Raw genomic sequence first — 21,499 nt, forward strand, 5'->3', positions numbered from 1 at the left:
ACAAAGGGCATCTGTGAGCAGAAGACATCTGATTCCCAATCAAGCATCTTAGCTACTAGGTCCCCCTGACTCTACAAATTTTGTTCCCCAGCTTTCAAAGCCCAGTTTAAACCCTGGCTATATTCCTAGTCTGTGTTTGGATTAGATGGTTGTGCACAACATATCTTTCTCTTCTTCCTCCCAAACGGATAGGAAATCCAGAAGAAAACCATACAGCACTGAAACCAGGTCCTTGATCTGGATAAAGGAGAGTGCATTTTTCACTGATGTACGCAATTAGCTTCTGTTGCTGTTCCGTTGGTGGATGCCAGTTAAAAGAAGCTTGGGTTCCTTGAGAATGTATGTTAAGGCTCGATACCACTGGGAACTGTTTGTTACCAGGTATCTGCTAGTGTAAAAGCCTGATGGTACCTACCTGTAAACACTGAACAAAGAGCTACCTTTTCACCTGCCCTGTAAGATCATCTCATGTTCTCAGAGCCCCAGGGGTCTCTCACAGCCAGGATGAGCCATCTTGCCACAGAGCTGGGAAGGAGTGCACAGTCCTGCAGACCACGAGCAACATAACCACTTCATCAGCTACCCACAGCTGACAAATGCAAAGTCATCAAGCACGTTTAAAAAACAAGAGTTCGTAAGAATTAAAGTTTTTTTCAATAGGCAGAGTTTGCCGTAGGGAACATGCTCTAAGTATGCCATTCACAAGTCATAAGGTAATGAGAAATTAAAGAAAAAGCCAATTAGGGAGACATGCAGAAATCATCAGAGAATCATAGTTGACTGTTTTCTGTACTCCCAATTCAATTGGTTTTTGCCATCTAGAGGAAAATAAAATAATCGCCCAGGAAAGAGCACTGCTGATCGATTAGCACATTGTGTTGCAGCGATATCTTCATTACAGTGGTAGATTACAAAAATCGTTCATAATGGGAGTTTTCAGCTAAACAGCATTGCTTTCAAATGCAGACATTACTGATCATTCACACGGTTAACAGATTAGTGATGTTGATGGAGCGGCCAGCTATCTCCAGTAAATAAGTACTTTTTCTGAAGATAAGAAAGCTGAGGATTACAAGGACTCACATATTTTATTTTCAGACAGTCCTTGTTTCAGGTTTCTTACTTCTTCTTAAAGGCTTGGAAGAAATAACATTGATTTCTCTTAAAATTTAAGAATATGTTTGCTGTTAAAGTATTCACTCTATTAAAAGGGCGTAAGGATTATTTTGATTTTAAGGTCTACTATATCAATGTTAAAAAATGTCTATTTGGCCAAACTGGCCCATGATCTTAAAGATTTCAGGCAGGAATTATACATATATATGTTTAACTTGTTTCTACGGGGATTACTTCTCAGCTGCTAAGTGGGAGGTAAAACATATTTGGAAACTGCTTGACCGTGTGTTGATGTGTGTATGTAGAGGCTGGGAAAGGCCCTGATGGTGGCTTGCCTCTGCTCTTTTCCTGCTTAACCTGCACTTTGAGAGGCCTTCTGTGATAACGGTGTCTATTAGAGAAAAGGAAATGTCTGTGTGTAAATGCATATTTTATATAGTGCCTCTCTCTCTAGACTATATTATCATGTAGAATGTGATTTCTTAGTGCTGAACTCCCAACCTGTCCGTAACATCGTGCTGCATTTAGGCAGCTGGCACATAATCTCTCCTTTAAGTGCTCAGCTTCAGCAGAGTCATGAAAGATATTCTCAGGAGCTGACCCACAACAAAGTGTATCCTGAGAGAACAAAACAGATATGGAACACCTGCTGGGGGATTCATCGATCAAACAGATCGGCCTTACTGGAAGAGATAATTGAAGCACTTGCTGCTCGGGCTTTGCTTGACTTTCGGAGTTGCCTTTCTCTTAAACCCTTACTGTTAATGTTCTCTCAAATCAGATTTACAGTCTCCATGCTGAAATCGGATGCATTCATTGAGGGTAAAAAGTAGATGTTGGAAGGCATCATTAACAGTATTTATCCTGTAAGTGAGGTACTTGGTCCTCGAATAGAGATAACACAAGCTAATACCTTGCTAGTTCTAACATTTTGATTTTCAAAAATTGTCTGTAGCTGGAACACTGCTGCCACATCTGGAGCTCAATTTTTGCTTGTAAGCTGCTTAAATATTAAATGTTTATTAATTTCTTATCCTGAGGAACTTGATAGTTTCAGCCAACTGAAATCTCTGTATAAAAGACTCAGTCCTTGAGGAAAATGAAAGTGATGAGGTCTAGAAAAAGAATGTTGTAGAACAGCTTTGGGGGGGGGGAGGAATGACAGGAATTACTGCAACTAAGTTGTTGCTTAATGCTGTGCAAAATAGCCTGAAAATCAGTGCATCAATTTGTCTGCAGATCTTCTGAGACCAAACTCTGGTCTCACAGGCTGCAGCGGTAGGGGAATTTGGTTTTAGAGGATATTTATAGTACAAGGATTTTATCTATAGATAAGTGAACCATCTTGTGAGAGGTAAGATTCAGAAATAAGGTAGTTCTTAACTCTGAAACTGCAGATAAAGGACATTCCCTTCTGCTGTGGTTCAGGCTGTCTCTCTCTGTGACTGCTGTACCAGTTACAAAGGGTTTCCAGGAAAGGTTATTCACTAGTAAGTGTGCAGCCCTTGGAGCTCTTCTGGTGAGAAACTATGGAAATAAAGCATTTGTTTCTGTGAATACTTAGCATATTCCATGTCGCCCTGGCCCCTTTGGGCCCTTTGATCTGAAATGTGTAACCTGACAGATGATTTCACACAGCAACTTATTTGTCACTTGTCTGTAGGTACAGTGGATCAGAACCCAGCCCACATACCATCAGTAAAGGAATTTTCCTCTGCATTTTTCTCTTTAATATGTTTTCTCCATAGCAGTATACCTGAGCCCAAAGTTCATTCAAGTGTCAAATAAAGAAGTGCCCGGTTGGGAGCGAGGGCGACTTCAGAGTTTGAGAAGGTTCTGTTTTGAATTAGTTTTCTTTGTTGGTTGTTTCAGGTTACAAAATCCATACTGTATACTTTTATTTTTCCACATGACTTCAGTAGCGTTTGGGTTTGATAAAGATTTTCTGGCTATGTCTTCATTTATTGTGAAATTGTCAAATAAGCAAGCTCCTGATTAATAATTAATTTACTTCAGCAACCAGTTCTTGCTGGGTTGTTACCTTGAGCCCATTCTTACCAGTGTCCTTACACATGCAGGAAGCGTTCTCCCTATTTTGAAGTTAATGTTACAGCTCTTTAGCCACTTCAGAAATAAAGGTGAGTGCATTAGTATTGATTCCTTTGCTTGAAATAACAGGAATGCAGCCTAATCGCCTCTCCAAATCACCAATGCATTCCAGACTGAGGATGGAATGTAAAAAATATATGGAGAAAACAGGAATGTTTGTATTGCAGAGGGCACCAAATGTTGAAGGCACCTGGCCAGTTACCGATACAAATTTAGGAGGAGAGCTCTTGGAAGGTGTTTCTTCTCTTTCTCACTTCAGCTGAGCAGGTCAGGAAATTAATTCCTACAATTAAGTCCTAAAGTTACTTAAATGCAGATACGGTTGAAAAGAAAGAAAAATCCAAAATTGTTAAGATTTTTCTAAATAACTTCATTGTTTTCTTACCTATTTCCTACCTAGTAATTCCCTCCCTGAGCCTTAAATAGGCTAACCCTTCCTTTCTTCCTGCAACCAAATACTTAAACACCAAAGCAGGACAATATGCCATGCTGGGCAATTTACTGAAAATCCTAAGGGCCTAAATACCTGTGCTGCTGTCAGACGTGTTGCTGATTTTCCAAAACAAACAAACAGGGAATAAAAAAAAAAGTTCACCAGAGTAGGATTTTTTGTGAAGAAATGCTAACCAACTTTGCAGGCAACACTGAACTAGCTACAGGAAACACTTTTTAGGTATACTTTTCCTGGTAAGGGTCAGACATATATTCAAAAAGGTCATGCACAGCTTCTGCAGTGCATTTAAGACCTAATCAAATTGCACCAAGGAAATGAGCTTCTTAAAAAGTAGATGAAAACAGTTTTGCAAACGTTTAGCTTAAAATACTGATGTTTATACAAGGAACTGAATTTTGAAGGAGGTTTGTTCTTCATTCAGCTTTTCTAACTACAGTTCTTTCATTTTTCATCGCCTCAGTTCTGCAAAACTTAATGTAAAATTGCATCTTCAGTGTAGGGTCAATCTAACATCACCTGCCATCTCCAGCATTTAAGAATCATGTATCTCTCTGCCCAGTGTGTTAGACTGGGACAGACCAAGTGGATTTCCTGTAAAACCAGGCCTTATGTATTGGAGTTAAAATAATAAGGGAATCATATAGCTAATAGATCAGCGTAATTTATTTATTTACTTAATCTCTTGAAAAACTCTATCAAGTAACCTTTTTGGTTGCAGTTCATGTGCAATGGGTAGAGGAAAAGAAATTAGACTTGAATGTAGAAGAAATCTGTGACTGAGCAACTCCATAGTGCGGCCATTCTTCTTCACTGAGTAACAGCTCAGATAAATTTCAGAGGACAGAAAAAAAATATTGTATTCAGAAAATCCTTGTATACTTTGAAATGTAATGCAGAAATTTTGAAAACATTAAATTAAACTCATGATAATATGATATCCTTATCCTCATACACAGTTATACACAATCAAGCATGTTACATTTTTCAGTCTGGCATCCCCCAGTTGCTGTAGATGAGCCCTAAATGTTTAGTGCTTTCATTGCAGAGTGCTTTGAAAACATAAGTCAAAACAAATTTGTTCATTCCATCTTGTTGATGGTTTTTGTTGATGATTTTGTGATGGCAACTCTACAGTAATTTACAATAAATGTAATGGTAGGTGAACAAATTTTCATTGAAAAATAGTGAAAAACTACAAAATAAAAATAATGGTCAGGACGTATCTTGCAGACACAGGAAATGCATACCTAAAAAGCAATTTAAGCCATCTCAGAATATGTTAGCAAGAACAGATTAAGAGGTATCTCACCCTGGAAATGGGAGCACCTGCTGAGTGGGAGATAGCAGATGCTCAAGGCTCCTTTGTCTCACAAGCAAAGGCCTGCCCGGAAGTTACGCCAGCAAACCTACCCCAGGGCGTACGTTTCGTAGTTAGAAGATAGCTCACCAATGCAGAAGTTAGCCATGGGAGCACTGCGGCTTTTATCTGAGACAGGCACAGTCACTGGAAACCGAGGGGTTGATACAAGAAATCTGAGGTCTTTCCAATCCAAAATTTCACTGTTGCCAGTGTTAGTGTGTATATCATGCATGCAATTACACATTCTTATTTCTGGTGTGGTGGTGTTTATTGTTTTTTTTCTTTTTTTTTTTCCCATTGTGATAGCTTGACATGAAAGAAATTAGTTCTGGTCTTGAGATGTACAGCAAAATGTATTTCACGATGTACCAGAGCAGTGAAGCCCTTTGGGGCATCTTTATTGAGCATGAGCTACTGCTACTACTAGGCTGTCTCAGAGGTTAAGAAAATCAATAACATCAGTTTGAAAACCTCAAGTCTTGCAAAGCCCCTTCTCAGCCATTTTTCACTTCAACTTTTATTCCATTAATTTTTCTTTCACTCTGTCATTCATATTTGTTTAATACTCCTGAGCTGCAAATGAGTTTTGAAGGTAAAATGTTCTTGTAAGATGAATGCAGTTACTCATTTAATTGCTGCCATTGCACAGCAATTATCACCAACAGGTGTTGTGGTAGTCTTCAACCAGTGGGAATCTGCAGAGATTCCCCATATAGCAAGGAAATTATGTTTGTGAGGGTGATATCCAACACTGCTGGCCAGTATTACATGCTGTGGTTCTGCTGATTCACTTGAGTAAAAAAAATAAATGTTTCTCACAAAATAGGAGAATAGGAGCCTTCTCCAAGTTCCTTAAAAATTTGTAAGCAGACATACCTATTTGCCTTTCTCCTGTCTGGAAGTAACTATTCTCAAACAGAAAAGTTATTTTCCTGCTTAATATTTTCCACCATTTTAAAGATTTTTTTTTCCTTTCCTAATAATAACAAATCTGTTCACTTCTGAGTATTAACATCTAGAAGCTAAAACATTACTGTGTCATTCCCGAAAGTGCTTGTTATGGCTACATGAAATTAAAGCCATTGAAGGTGGTTCAGGTAAAACCTTCCTGAGATCAATACATCAGCAAGTTGCTCAGGAAAGGCTTTGATGTTTTTTTTGTTTAGCGTTACTGCACGGCGGTGCTCATGACACACAGGCAAATCACCCAAATTGCTGTTGCTTACCGTTTGTTGGTATAAACACATGAAATATTCCAGGGGCATGTTAATTTAAAGTTAGGCTTCCAAACTCCATAGAGCGGAGATGTTTCACTGTTCGTAGAGTGACACTGCCTGAACTTGATCACCTTTGACATTTCTAATAGGCCCCAGTGCGTCTCATAAAGAGTACAATGACCTTTTATCTGTGTTCTGTGCAGTTGCCAAAGCTTGTATGCATTAGAAGCTATTGGTAGCCTCTGTGGGCTTAATTACTGGGGGGAAGGGGACCTCACATATTAAACAGAATCGTTTTCAATATTAAAAAATGGTTGAAACTCTTGTGTTACAGCATGAAAAGCATTCTAGTGTGTAGTTTTGCTCCTTAATGGAGGATCAAAGAGTATTTACTCCTTTCAGAAGCAAATGCAAATAACGACAGCAAAACTTTCCTTTACATAATATTAACTATTGAAAAAATAACACAATTCTTTATTTTTTTAAGCATATCTACTGAATACATACTTTGCTGCAAGCAGTAATCTAGCTTTATGTTGTCTATGGGACTAGCTTGTAGGTGTTGTTCTGTCTTCTGAATTCTCAGATGTAAGTGGATCCAGAAGTAGGGTTTTAGAATAGCAATGTACCCCGGAAATTATCATCATACCGGGAAAATGCTGGAGGTTTGAGTACATTTATTCTCAGTCATGAGAAGATGCCATGAAATCTTGGCTCTGCTGAATCCAGAAATAAATCTCCCCTTGCATTCTCAGTAGCATTAGATTGTCACTCTTTCTTTCCATTTAAATGCAGAGTTCATCAGTAGGAAGTCTCTTGCACTGATGAGATGCCCCAAGCGGGTTGTGGTGCCCCAGACCCTCAGGGTTTGGTGGTCGGCATGTCCTGTCCCCACTGCCCATGGTCAGCCCACACCCTATGTGGCAGGGCAGCTGACACTTTGCCCGTGTTGCGCTGTGCCGCAGCTCTGGCTCCTGTCACCTGGCGGCTGTGGAGACGTTTCCATTCTTTTGCCACTTCGTCAGCCCGAATCTGTGCTGTGAGACTGTTCCAGGAAGGCTACAGAAGAACACCGTGGCTAGAAGCAATGTTCCTCTTCCTCTACCACAGTATCTTCTCAATTTTTGTTTACACAGAATATACTGTCAGCTCCAGATAACATATTGGCAATTTTAACATCAGTGTAATCGACACATTTTTGTCCACTTTTTCTGTGATGTTAGCTTTCATTTTCTTTTTTTTTCTTTTTCTTTTTTTTAATCAAAGCAAATTTTTCCAGAAACTTATGTAATTCCTCTCTTTAGCCAAACAGTAAGATCACTTTCTTTCCTTAGAGCAGTTTTAGCACTTGCGACGTGTGCTAGTCCTACTGATGTCTATCGACACATCTCTCCCTCTTTTTCTTCTTTTATCTGTTTTCTCTTCATAGAAGAGGAAATGTTAGCTCAGTTCAGCTTCTCGTAATTGTTGATCTAGGTTATCTAGGGGTATTTTACACAGTGCTAATGTATTTTGGCTTTTAAGGGAGTTTCTGTATCAATGGATTCCTTTCTCAACTCTCAGTTAAATTAGTTCTTGGTGAAATCTGCCCACAGTGCTTGAAATGAAGTTCAAGACGCTGTTTTAATTTGCATACGCACATAACTAAGTTTCAATAAGCCAGTGGCTAGCATTTTGGTAGGCAGCAAAGAGTTAGGAGCTGAGTGCTGCTGAGCATTTGTAGCTGATACTAGGGGACATAAGAGGAGGCTTTCCTTGCAGTTTGCCACTAATTGCATCCGCAAAAGGCGGGGAGGCTGGGCTAATTGTGAGTGATGGATTATATGTAAAATTAGCAGTCCTATAGAAAAAATGCCTCCTTCATGATAAGTAATACCAATAACAGTTTTCTGGCCAGGTTGAATGCATTGATGATTAATATAAAATTAAGATAAATCATTTGGGAGAACTGCACTAAATATGCACTAAAATCAATCAAGCGTACATCACATCCTATTAATCACTGGGCTTCTCTTCCGTTCGCCTGCGTGTAGCCGCATGCACTGCATGTTCAGCCTGGGGCACAGCCACCACCAGAGCCACTGCCCCACTGGCACCTGAAGCATGTTACAACCACGCAGCTCCTCAGCGTCTCCTCATCTCAAAGGCTTTTTCTTCCACTCACTGCCCATTTACATCCCAGCTAATTAATCATCGTATGTTAAATAGCATGGCACACGCACAAGGACATTCTGTAGTGAAGGTGACAAGATATCCAAGGATATTTAGAGCTGATAAGTATTGCTAAATAACTCCCAGTGCTCTGCCTACCTGCCCTTTGGTCGGGATGCTGCATCCTTCGCAGCATGCTTTCCTTGCTCCGCACCTGTGTGGAGCCTGATGCAACATCAAATGCAGCTGGTGTTTCAGTTCATGGTAGGGACTGTCCATTTCTAGAGCTTCATTTAAAATATTTAAGTCTGTCTTTTTGCTTCACTGTGAAAATCGCCTTATTGGGCTATTTACAGTCTTTTATCACTAGAAGTGGAGAAAGTGGGGAGGTTCTGCAGTCCTCCTATGTACCACCGGTGTTACATGTCAAGTTCTTAGCATCTCTCACAAGATGTTATTACCCATGTCTCCTAAATATCCTTATGACCTTGCGAATTGACCTACGTATAGCCTACCTTCCAGCAGGACGGCACAGCACTTTCAGGAGCTGTGTTGCTCCTGAAGCTGGAGCGGTGGATGCATGGGGGCTGATGTCTCCTGCCCCAGCTCTGAGCTCCCACGGCACTCTGCCTGCCCAGAGCGGCCAGCCTAATGCCAGCAAGGACCGGGGGATTGCTGCTTCTGGACTCACGGCTCTGTGTCTGTGGAGAGAAGGGAATTAAATTTACAGGATTTCCACAAATGTATTGGCGAGGTGATCTTGTGTTTTTTTTTCTTTCTTTTTTTTTTTTTTTCTTTTTTTTTTTTGCATAGATAGTCTGCAATGCCCAAATCAGAAATGCTTGCCTGTATGCAGCATGATGTTCACATTTGGGGCTTTTACTCCTTTTGGTGCCAAGTCTGACAAGCTGGCTGTTGCTCATTTTGTGTGAGCGACAGGAACCTGGAGATACGGCCCTCTCCGCTGCGTATGTGCTGTCAGCTCGGGTTATTCACATCCTGTGGTAGTGTTGAATTGCCCTTCTGATGTAGGCAGAGATCCTATTTGTCTTTGTAGCTGCAGAACTGGCAGACTTGCTGAAGTTTAACCAGAAGGCCCTTGAAAGTCCCTACAGCTGATTTCGTTATGGCTTTTTTCTTTTTCATTATGTTTGACATTTTGAAGGCTGAGCCTCATTATAGGCAGGCAATCTCCAGCACCAGGCTGGGGAAATGAGTTCTGTGAGATGGTGAACACATGAAAAAAGTGAGAGAGAGTGACCACAAAATTAAAATGAGATTTGAGGCACATTTTTCCTGTGATGTAGACTTGTGCAATATGTGTTCAATGCAATGTGCCTAGAAACCAAAGACCTTAAAAATGGGAGCAAAAGTGATCCCTTTTCACTGGGCATCCAAGGAACAGAAGTATTCAGTTCACTGCAGCATTTCTTCTGCTCAGTGTATAAATACCCCTATTAATGTAGCAATACTAATATTTGCAAGGCTAATTCTACTTTTGTAATGATGGAAATGTGTTTGAGGTGGTTCGTAGTCAAAAGTCTTTAAACCAGAGGCAGAGATGTCAGTGACACAGTCCCAGAGAAGGAGGAGCACCCGGGCACTTGCTGATCCTGCGAATATAACCCGAAAGCCATCTGTATGCCATCCCGTATCAACTGTTTCACTCGACTGAGTCACAGTTGAGAGAACATTCTGCTGTATACAATGAACTCTGCTTGTTTCTTCTCCGTGTACCCTTTCTGAGGCCTATTTTACTCCCTCTGTTTATATGTAGTTATTTCTAAGATCTTTTTTAAATCCAGCTCTCCTACTTCACCATTCTATATAAATGCTCTTTTATAGTACCATGAATTGGTTACTACACCAATAAACTCCTGTGTAACACAGGGCACGGACAGTCTAAAGCGCAACGTGGTTCACACACGTTAAAAAGCTAGACCTCCTCGCTGTCGCAGAGAAGCAGGCAGATGACACACTGTAAATGTTTGCTAATATATTAACATATCAGTGACAAATTAGATTTCATTTGTTACCTTGGTTTCTGCCTTTCTTTGCCTGTTAATGAAGGTGATACATCTTCCAAGAATGTCAAACTGTGGTTCCAAAATAGAGTAAATTCTTAATAATGTAATCGGATAATTAAACATTAGCACTTGTGACAATTTTGGCATTAAGTGGTCTCATTAAAGTCAGTTTCTTCTTTGCTTATGTCAAAGAGAAACAGAACTGCTGAGGCAACAAGATCTGAGTCTTCTGCTTTAAAACCACTCCGTTCTCCAGATCTGTATTTAAATGACGAGGCAACGTTGAGTGAGTGCCCATCGTGCTCTTTGCAGTGAAATTCAGTGGGCCTTCAGTCCGAGATTTGGACTGCACACAGTCACAGTTACAGGAAGGGAAAGATACAAGGTGTAAGGAGGAACACTAGCTTATAATCAGGTTAAAGGCTGTGCCTTCATTACTAAAGATTTAGAAGTTATTTCACAAGCACAGAGAGAGAATGAGGATTTGTATTTGAAAACATACAGGCATTTGACTATTTGTTTTTTTACTCCAGTAGTAACAAAAAGAATCTTTCTTCCTTAAATTGGGTTATTTTTGGAAAGATTAAAATGTTAAAGAAAGAAAGATGATGAAGGCAGGTTACGAAAAACTAAGCAAAAACTGTTTTTTTAAAAAACAGACAAAATCTTCTCACAGTTCAAGGTCCACTGCTAGATTGTGTCAAAGAGACCTGAGGCAGTGCACAGCACCACCATGCCGTGGCTTGCCAGACTGGCCTCTGCTGTGCCAAGGAGATCTGGCAAATTAAAATGACATGATTCTCTTGAACCCTACCCAAATGATTAGAACGTAATTCTTTGAGGAAGTTTAAACTTCTTACGGGAAGTTGACAAAATTGTAACTTCCCTCCAGAACATCTCAACAGAAAAACCTCAACCTATTTGAAGAAGGGAGAACATTATTTAACTTGTGCAGTTTTCAACAGAATTAGGTCTTCCAATATATTGCATTAGTAGTTACTTCTTGTGGAAAAAAACTATCCTGAAATGTATCCTGCAAGTGGAATGTAGAAACAGCTTTAAGTGGAGAGTAGGTAATATTTTGGCTTAATCAAGAGGACAATTTTAGCTGACGCATAAAGCTATTGATCAGGCTGTAATAAGCAGAGCTTGGAAAAATTTCCTTGTTTTCCCATCCCCAGTGATACAAAAGTCTTTAGAACAAATCATCCTTCAGAAACACAACAGAAATCAAAAGATACCATCTACTAAAGTCTCAAAACAGGGTGAAATAACAGAAGCAGCACAGGGATGTGATCACTGAAAACTTCAGTCTTGTGAAGAAGAAAAAAAAAAAGTGTCTGATATTTTCACCTTGGAGCTAGGAAGTTGTTCAAAATACTGTTGAAAATCTAACTGGGTAAACTAGATTTTGCTTAAACTGTGTGGAGAAAACAGACTATTTGTGTGATACTGGAACTTTGCAGAAAGATTACTTAGCATTGTTGCGTTTACTGGTGTTGGCAATCCAGTCTCCCTGCTTTGGAGCCTGAAATCCTCCAACTGGAAGTGTGTGAGATAAGGGGCCCCAGCTGAGGGGCCTCCAGGCTGCAGCCGAGCCTGCTGCTCTCTGACATCGCCCCCAAAAAGCAGCAGATGGGCACACAGGCATTTTGGTTTTGCTTCCCTTTGATTTTTCTCCTGTTGCATGGAGCCATAGTGATCTTTCTTGCTAGATCTACTTTTATCCATTTCTTTCTGTTGACTCTTGGGAAAGGGGTTCTTGACATCCCTGGTATCAGTTTTAATCTGACAGATTGACAGCTTTTACAGCTGCTGATCAGAGCTTCCCTGGCAGGACAAAAGGAGCCTGCACACACAGAAATCTTAGTTCAAGGGTGTAAAAGAGAAAGAAGAGAAGGAAGGAAAGGACAAGAGAGGGCAGAGAGAGAAAGGAAACGTTCTCTTTAAAGCAAGCTGGAAGAAGATAAACTGTTAAAATCAGGCCATACAGCAAAATGTACTTTTGACTATGATAGTGAATAAAAGCCCCTTTTGGAAACTTGGAAATTACTGGAGCTCATTCCAGATTATTTTATTGGAATATAGAAATAAAAGCCTTGCTAGGAGTGGATTTTGTACTGTAGCATCCCAGCTTCAGATTAGCTTCAGTAATCTACTGATTTTCATTACTTTTTTTAATGAACACTGCCTTTAGAGAGAAAAGTATTCCAAATAGCAATTAAACCTTTAACTTACTGTGATGACCAAAAAAATTCTGCAAATTGTTATTGTTTTTAATAGTTGGCTACCTCTTAGAAATCTTTTTTCCTACAAGTGCCATGGGTTTTGTAAAATATACTGTATCCCTCTCTCTTTTAATTTAAAAGGTAATTTAATAGGTTTAATTTAAACCATGGTATACATGAAGGGATTCGTTTGATGGTTTCTCATAGCTTTATACATAATAAATCCTAAGAATACCTGCAAGTCCTTAAGAGCATGTGAGCTATTTTCTGACAGTTTCAAATGGTTTCTCCATGTGAAGACGGAAAAAACAAGCATTACCAACTGTCACAGCATTTCTGCTGCTGGCCTTGGATATTTCTAGAAAGCAAAATACAAAAAGAAAATGAGAAGAATTTTTGAGAGCTGTGTGGTGGCTCTCTGCTCTGCACCTGAAGTGGATGACAGCAAAAACCCAACAGGTCCTGAGAGTCCTCAAAATGTTAACTAAATACATAAGCATGTATGCATGGTGTACTTTCTAGTAGTATGTATCTGCAAAAGCTGAACAGTTTCTCTACAATGCTGAACTCAGCCAAACTGATGTCTACCTTGCAAACTTACTGCATCCTCAGAAGTATGAAAAATCAAGTGCCCACTAAAACTCTTTGGAAATATTTCAGGAATTCAACATAATGCTGAAACCCCTTTTTATCTTATTAATTGAACTTAATTTTCTTTAAAGTATTTACTTGGCAAACAGATTTTTTTTTTCCTAAATACAGTAATTACTGAATAAGGATAATCTGTGTGTTCCTGCTGTTCCCTAATAGGAATACACATTGAATCATCTGGTTAACCATTTTGTTCAGATGCCAGGATGAGATAGCATATAGTTGAATATCTTGCAGGTTAATAAAAAGCTTACACATCCTGCTGACATGTGCAAAATACTTGCAGTGGAAATGTGTGTGAGGAAAATAAAATAAAGCAAAAATAAAGCCATCTGGTGTGTGAACAGCAAAGCTTGTTGAAAAATTGTTTCTGCTCTAAAATGGGCATAAAACAAACAAACAAAACCCCTCCCTGTGATACTAACTTATTTCAGTTGTTTCAGTTTAATAAATGTGTTCCATTTTTTCTCCTCTCCTCCACTGAAACTTAGTTTACAAGATTTAGGAAGGAGAGATGCTTTTAAATGAATACTTCAACCATTTAATTTTCATTGCCATAAAACAGAAGGGTTTTGACCTAAAGAAAACACTTCAGTGCAGGCTCCATCTCCTGCAAGATTCCTTCAAAAACTGCACAAATCTGGGGAAAGCTTAGATTTAGAGACAGTGGCATTTTCCAGTAAAAAAAAAAAAAAAAAAGTTTAAAAACACTAAATCTGAAAAATCTCACCCAGCCCTAGCAAAAAGGGTACAAAGGCAACTTCAGTCAGAAGAAAAGCCATAAATAACATAACATAATCCTGAAATAAAATTCAAATGACAGCCCTAAGGCATGAAACAAGATTGAGGTACAGTTATAAAATCAGGCTGTCAATATTTTGATCCTCCAACAATGCAAGTTTACTGAAGAAAATTTTGGTGAGTCTCATTTCACACATCATTGGAGACAATAACAAACATACCATGGGTAAAAACCACTTGATGTTCTAATGCACTAAAACATAAGCTGAAAGTAGCAATGAGACAATTGTACAAAGTCAAATAAAAAAGAGATCCTATTTATGTGCCCATGCCTGGGTATTTTCTCAGATGTTGATAATGGGCAATAGTCTTTAAATTTCTATTACTATTAAGGCTTTAAAATTTAAATATCATGGAATTTTTCAAGAAGGGCCACTCTCAAAACAATCGTTATTCCTTTTTTGTTCTGTTTATGTTATTTTACACTTGTATAACATCATTAACATCACTGGACATGTTCTGTAGGACTAAGAAAAGACTCTTTAAATCTGTTCAGATGAAAATGTCTTGAATGTGAGCGATACATTCAGTAAAACATCCAGGACCTCAGGTCAAGAAATATGAGTTCTTCAGACATGTCAGATGGGGTACGTATTACAGACTGACCTGCACTGGTCCATCAACTGGCATTGGCTTTGTCTTCAAGAAACTTGCAAAGTAATGCAGAGGTATATATTTGTGTATGTATGTATGTGTATATTTCTTATGTCTCAAGGGTCATCACATTGCTGAGGCTGCCAATTAAGAAGTCAATACTAGAATCACAGAATGGTTTGGGTTGGAAGGGACCTTAAGGAACATCTGGTTTCAACCCTAACTGATGTGGGTATCCACTTGCTGGCTCTTCCATTTCTCTCTGCCTACTACACATAAGAAACACTTTGAAAAATTCTTTGTCCTTGCTGATCTTAATGGAATTCATACTTAAAGGAGAAAACTCAGTATCCCACTGCCATTTAGCTCTGTTTCCAATTTTGTGTGTTCAGTGTCGACTCACAAAGTTATTGATTAAATAGCATAAGATTTTTGAAGTCCAGTAAAAACTCAATATTCTTTTCCAGCTATTGTTCTACACAGTCCAAATATTCTTGATTTGTTTATGGCAATTCTGTGGTGAGGAAGATCAGAAGCACTACAACAGTTGGCCAAAAGCTACCTGGTTTTAGAAATGTAACATTACTCTGAATTCCCCAGTTGGAGCGTAGCACATTTCTGTAAGTGCACATTGACAATATAACCAAATATTTCTCTTCCTCTTAAAAGTCACCTGTACAATATCCATTCTCAGGTATTCAATTCCACAGTTTCTGAATATTCATCTGGAGAGAATTTCAGTTTTTATACGTGATAAAGAATTTGTTCTTTCCTTTCCTGAAGTATTCTCCTTGACCCATGACCCAACACTGTTTAATCTTTATCAAGTTGAATTTCTGTTGTATTAGGAAAGGAACGTTTTTACATCTTTTAGTGCTTGTATTGATAAAAGCAGAGTTCTGTGTTATCTTGCAGTCTTTTGAACTCTCACGCTGTCGCATTTTTTTACTAGATTATTGTGGTATCCCTGGGAGAGCTTGAGATAGGGCTATATAAGGCAACATGATGAAAAAGCAGCATGGTACTGAGCCATGCTCAGCTGGCTTCCCAGCTGCTGAGCCTCTGCCATAGAGACTTGGATCCAATTTAAAAAAGGATTTAGTATCCTACAGAGAGGCACAAAGAACGTTACCTTCCTAAAACGTCAGTTAAGGTGTTTGGGGCCCTTCCCACCCACTCAACAAGCTGTTGACCTGCTGTTGTCCCTGATAAATGGGACTTTACTAGAGTGATGGTGAAACAGAAGAAGGAGTTGTTGAATATTTCAGTGGAGTTACTTGTGTGAGAGACTGTTCACCTGTTCAGCTGTAGAAAGTTAAAGCCCTGCATCCATGACAGTCCACGCTGCCAGAGATCATAGTGAAGTGGTTACTGTAGGTGCTGTGATCAGATGGCAGAATCGGGTATGCACACACACGTCAGCAGCTTTGCTTACTGCACTTACTACTTTAAACCAATGACCAATGCCAGCTTGCAATGAGACCCTTGATTTTAAATTGGAGTGAAGAAAGTGGACAGATGATGGCAGTAACTTTGTAAATTAACATAACTTCGTAATAGCCTAAAAAAACTAATTCACTGTCTCATTAAAGCAAATATTATACTTATCTTTATTCAGGACAGTAATTAACCGGTTTAAAGATTAGCATGCCCTTAAACATACTTGCAAATCAGAGTACACAAATCACAAAGATTAGCGATCATCACACTGGATTAGGTGATGGATTGCAAATTAGAAAAATAGATAGTAGGTCCATAGTGTTACGTCAAGAAAAGGAAATAATACTATGATTGATACACCCAGCTAAAACTGTCTGAAAGAGCTCAGTTTTAATCTGAGTCACAATGAACTGCTCACGAATGCTCTAAAGACCGATAGTTATTCATAAAAATTATTTAGGAGAAATTTTGTAGAACAAATGTGCTGGAGAAAATATAAACTGCCGATGGTCAGTTCTGGAGTAGAAACTGCCAAAACTTACTAAATTATTCACTAGCCATTGTTTGTTCAGCTCAGTGTATTACAAAAGTTATTGATTAGGTAGTTTATAGTATTTGGATGTATTTACAGAAATGTGTTTCTCTTCCCTCCTTTTATTTTGTAGTATATTGTTTGTTTTTGTTTTTGTTTTTCCAAAAATGAACAGGGATTAAATCATGTGTTATTTATAACATGCTTAGCGCTCCGATAGTAAGCTAATGGGGATGGTGTAGTTAGAGAAGTCTCTTAACCTTTTCAATATTGCACTTCACTATTCCAAAATGAGCAGTTTATGTCTGAATAAAATACCATGGATAATGACAGAAAAGCAAAGCAAAATGCCCAGTCATAATATATATGAAAGACTAAAAGCACATCTGTCAAGCTCTCTTTTATTTGAAAAGCACGTTGTTTTTTTTTTCTCTCTCTTCTTCAGCACAGCAGAGCTTCCCCAAATGGAATCCAATAGTTTACTACTCTACAGTAGCACAAATTCTTGACTTCTTTGAATTGGGCAATTTTACATGTAATGTATCATAAATACTTGAAAGTCAGTTTAGCATCTGCAGAGGAATGCCATTAGTCGTTAATGTATTAATCTCTATAGCAAGTGATCAGAAGATACTGTCCACGTAAATGTATCATACCGACATGAACTTCAGTGTTCAGGGGGATATTTCCTGCAGCATGGAGCAGACATCTGGACCCCTTTAGCTGCCAGCTGAACCACTGCATGATGTGATAGCTGCACTGCTGCAGTGGCAGCACTGGCGTTGCTTTTGGAGCACTGCAATCAAAACTCAAAGTTTTGCCACAGGGATGGGAGATCTGCTTCCAGCAACATAAAAGACAACACGTAAATGCAAATTTCAAAATGTACAAAAATGCAAGATTCCTGGGCAGCACTCACTGAGATCAAGGAAGAGACAGAAGCGGGGCAAAAAATCTCATCCAACACACTTGCAGATTAGCCTCTTCTAGAAGTGGAGAGAAAAATATGACAAAGAATATTCAACCTTTAGTGACTCTGACTTGAAATAGATTTGTAAACCTCTTGGAAGGAAAAGGAGAGTTTAAGACTGGAAGGAAATGCTGTGACAGTTACCTGAATAAAAAATCCTAGGCTCTCATCTAGTGTTTTCCACATCAAACAATTTGTGGCTGTTAACCTGCTGGGTTTTCTTTCTGTGATGCTTGTGCTAAGGGGCTTTTGAGTCCTCTTCTTCTGTAACAGCCTTCAAAGTTAACACATTTAGGCACAATAGAGGCCATGAGCTCATTCTTCCATCTTGATATGAAGACTGCAAATGATGATATAGCCACCTAAAACGTGTGTCTGTTGCTCCAAGTCAGTTATTTCCTCAACTGAAAATTTTACCTTCTTATTTGGATTTGTATGTTCCTATTTCATATATAATGTGTTGGTATGAAGAATTTGTGGTTTCCTTTAATTATTGCAAATACTCAGTGCATTTGAGAAATAAACTGATGTTCACTCTGAAGTCTGAAAAATGCTGGTATTTAAATACAATGGGTTTAAGTATCTCCTCCTTGATTTATGGACTTCCTTGAATTTCCTGCTATGATTAATAAGAAGATGTAGACAATAACTTTTCTTTTAAAAAAGGCAATGAAAGAAATTTCACTTTGTGCTATTTGTCTCTTATATTTGACATACTCTGATAGTTTAGTGCTCTGTAAAGTTTTTTGAAACTTTTAATGACAGCAGTGTCAATACCACTCAGGAGAAATACTGGCAGTGCTGGTAAACAAATATTTAAGGGAACTTGATAAATGCAGTCATTGCTATATAAAACTCATTTCTTCCTTCAGCAGTTTCTTCTCTTAACTGTCTGTCCTCTTCTGTTATTTTGCTTGTCTTCCAAACATCAATGTTGAGGCTAAGATGTCCACCGTCTCCTCAGAATGACAGCAGCCTTAACAGGAACTCCTGGAGGGCAGCGCTAATGGCTGTCTTAGACCTTTCCACTTGCTTTTAACCTTTCTCCTAAGTTACAAAAATGGCAACAAGAAAAATCCTGGGTGTAATTACAAATCTGTGTCTCAATCTTGTTACTGCATTTGAGGCTTCTTTTCTAAGCTGCTGTTGATGAGCCATAGGGGCTTTTCCACAGGGCTGCATTGAGTGGAGTAGGTTGGTAAACTGAATTCAGCTCTATGAAATGATACTGATACTAGTATAAATTCTCAACTTTTAGAAAATCTCTTGGGCTGATTGAAAAGACTTTGGGTAAGCACCGAGCCTTGTGACCATTACTGCTCTTAGGGCAGTAACTGGTAGCTACACTTCCCAGTGCTTTACCTATTAAAGCTAGTTCCACCATAGGGAAGAGGAGCTAAAGGGGTGATTTTTCTATTTGGTAATCCTAAATAGCTCCTTTTTTCTATCTAGCTGCATCAGTGTTCAAACATTGTTTGTAACTAAGTGAATTAAACAGTGCAGTGGGTTGTTTCGTGTAAAGATTGCAAATGGGCAGGTTAAACTTTGTATATACAATAATAAACCATGGAGTGGTCTTGTTTGCACATAGACGTTGGAAGGGAAACATCACGATCCTCATGACCACAAAGCTATGTCAGAGTCTGCCGAGATTGAAAACAAATCAAAAAAAGGTTTGTCTGGTATAACTGGCTTGTTTTGCTTTCCTTTATTGTGGTTTGGTTGGTATGCACATTACTCCCATCTTCATGAAAGAGATGGATACATCCTGCCTTCTTTTGAAACATCCAGAGGCAAGGGAAGGAAAATGTTTTTATGCCACAGGTCACACTCTCTGAGATAAGGCCTGCTCAAAGGAGTGTGGCACCCATGGGTTCTTCCAGAGCTTTATTTTTTTTAATGGGTGAACTGTCCTTCCCTGAACAGTGCAATGCCTCTGCTCCCCCTGCCTAAGAACACAAAAAGCTCTAATTTTGAGTAAGCTTTCAAAATAAAATTTCTTAGTGATGCCAGAAATGTTGTCCAGGTGCTTAGCTACCTGCCTGTTTCTAGCATCATTTACTATTGCAGGTGAGTAAGGCATCTCAGCCAGAGCTATTCCACTGCTATTAGGTCAGTTTTGGAAGTTCATAATCAGTATAAATTATAGCAAGTTTTTTCAAATTATTATTAATTGCAGTGTAACAAGGACAGTGCAAATACACTTTCTGTAGCAATATTCACAAGCAACCTTTCTTCACAGGAACACTTTTGCCTCCTCTTTTTCAAGATGTGTATGGATTTTGTTATGCTTAAAACTAATAATGTTTTTGATTCCTTATCATCAGAAGGTTATTACAAGCTTGACATTTCCACTCTGTTTATAGCCAAAGCATAAGAAAAATTATTTCTATGTGATGTCTGTGGTTACTGTGCCACTGCAATACAAACCCAGGAGGTTTAAGAAAGATGCAGCTGAGTTGAACATATTATTTCTACAGTTAGATCTGGGGTTTGTGTGCTTTTCTGGTTTACAGTTTTTATTTTTCTGGTTCTAATGTGGGGCCCTATGTTTTCTCCTTTTCTTCTGCACAAAGGGTGGAAGCATAGAGAAGAGTCAGACAAGATAAAAGGCGGTTGGGCAAGATCAGTGAATTTGAAGAAGGAACCAGGCCAATGCCAGGAGTTTGCAGTGCTCATCTGCTGGGGACTGGTGGAAGATTTTGAATGTAGGTGAAGTCACCTCACATTTGGTAAGTATTTTAGAAAAAATGGAATAGAGCATAACAGAATCCTTTTTTTATTTGGGTGGAAGTCTTTGATTTTTTTTCTTAACCATCAAACTGAAAAACAGCTGCTCAGTTAGCTCTAGCCAGAATGTAACTCCCCGCCTTTTTGCAGGGTGTGCTGCTAAACAGGTAGTGTCTGCAGAGCATTTGTTGTTGCTGCGTATCATCATTATAGAAGAACTCACATGAGTGAGAAGGAATGCAATTGTGTGTTCAGCAGCGGTGGCGTTGGGGCATCTTGGGTTAAAGGCCCAAGGTTAAGCATGGTGACTCTGCCAAAAACATGCAGTTTTTCTTAGGAATGCTTGAAATAATTAAGAGTCTGATTTTTCGGTGGTGCACTGTGGATACTGTGTAGAGACTCAGTGAAATTTGTCAGAGTTCAGGTAACTTAAAAAAAAGCTTTAAAAATAAAGCTTCAAAGGGCCAGGGCATTCTTTGAAACTAGTCATGGGAGGAGTAGTCCTTCCACATAGCCACGAAAAATGAGAATTCCCACAATCTCTTCCTTGCAGGAACCTGCTCTAGTCTGAATACTGACCTGCTTTTGGAACATATGAAAGCTTTTTTTTTTTTTTTTTAAATAAATGCAGACATAATATTTGTGTTATTTTACCACCTTCTACATCTCTAAAAGCTCCCTGACTTTATCATAATACTGGTTCTGGATTTGGCCCATATGTGAAATCAAAAGCAGAGAAATTCCTTTAGAGTGTGGATGAAATCTCAGACCATGGGTGTGGAAGTATAACCTTAGCTATGACTGTGATGTTAAATATCCACCGATAAAGTATTTGTGTGGCTGTGGATCATCAAGCAAGATGTGCAAGTGGCAGACTGAACTGTTCCCAACAAACTGTCTGCCCAGCCAATGTATATTGTCATGACAATTATTTGCAAAATAATTGAAGCTAGTTTCTGTATAACTTCTTTCCTTGTTATCAGCCACATATGCTTGATGCCTAACATTTGAATCTTTAAAAGGTTTTGAAGCTTTTATTTTCTATAGCTATCACAGGCTGACAAGAGTCACCGTGGCAGCAACAAGAAAGTGTTTGGGATCAGTCTAAGGAGGGGGAGA

General features: G+C 38.9%; 1 protein-coding gene and 1 long non-coding RNA gene across 10 annotated transcripts in view; one reads left to right on the forward strand and one right to left on the reverse strand.

The window, feature by feature from the left end:
* The window catches only part of LOC106042289 (uncharacterized), a 215,889-nt gene that overhangs the window by 170,718 nt on the left and 23,672 nt on the right, over positions 1 to 21,499 (forward strand). For 8 of the 9 annotated variants that reach the window (XR_007162157.2, XR_007162155.2, XR_001211020.3 and 5 more), the window contains one exon: positions 20,227 to 20,382. The gene's annotated coding sequence lies outside the window, so the exon portion shown is untranslated. Of the gene's footprint in view, positions 1 to 14,848; positions 14,937 to 20,226; positions 20,383 to 21,499 lie in introns of those variants that run through there. The other variant, XR_007162160.2, reaches the window with a different exon arrangement.
* LOC106042290 (uncharacterized) overlaps positions 6,692 to 21,499 on the reverse strand; it is a 97,922-nt gene continuing 83,114 nt past the window's right edge. Inside the window, exon 7 of the long non-coding RNA XR_010830857.1 lies at positions 6,692 to 9,108. This is a non-coding gene — a long non-coding RNA (uncharacterized lncRNA). The remainder of the gene's footprint in view (positions 9,109 to 21,499) is intronic.

The sequence above is a fragment of the Anser cygnoides genome, chromosome 3 (genome assembly GCF_040182565.1).
Source record: "Anser cygnoides isolate HZ-2024a breed goose chromosome 3, Taihu_goose_T2T_genome, whole genome shotgun sequence".
Classification (NCBI taxonomy): domain Eukaryota; kingdom Metazoa; phylum Chordata; class Aves; order Anseriformes; family Anatidae; genus Anser; species Anser cygnoides.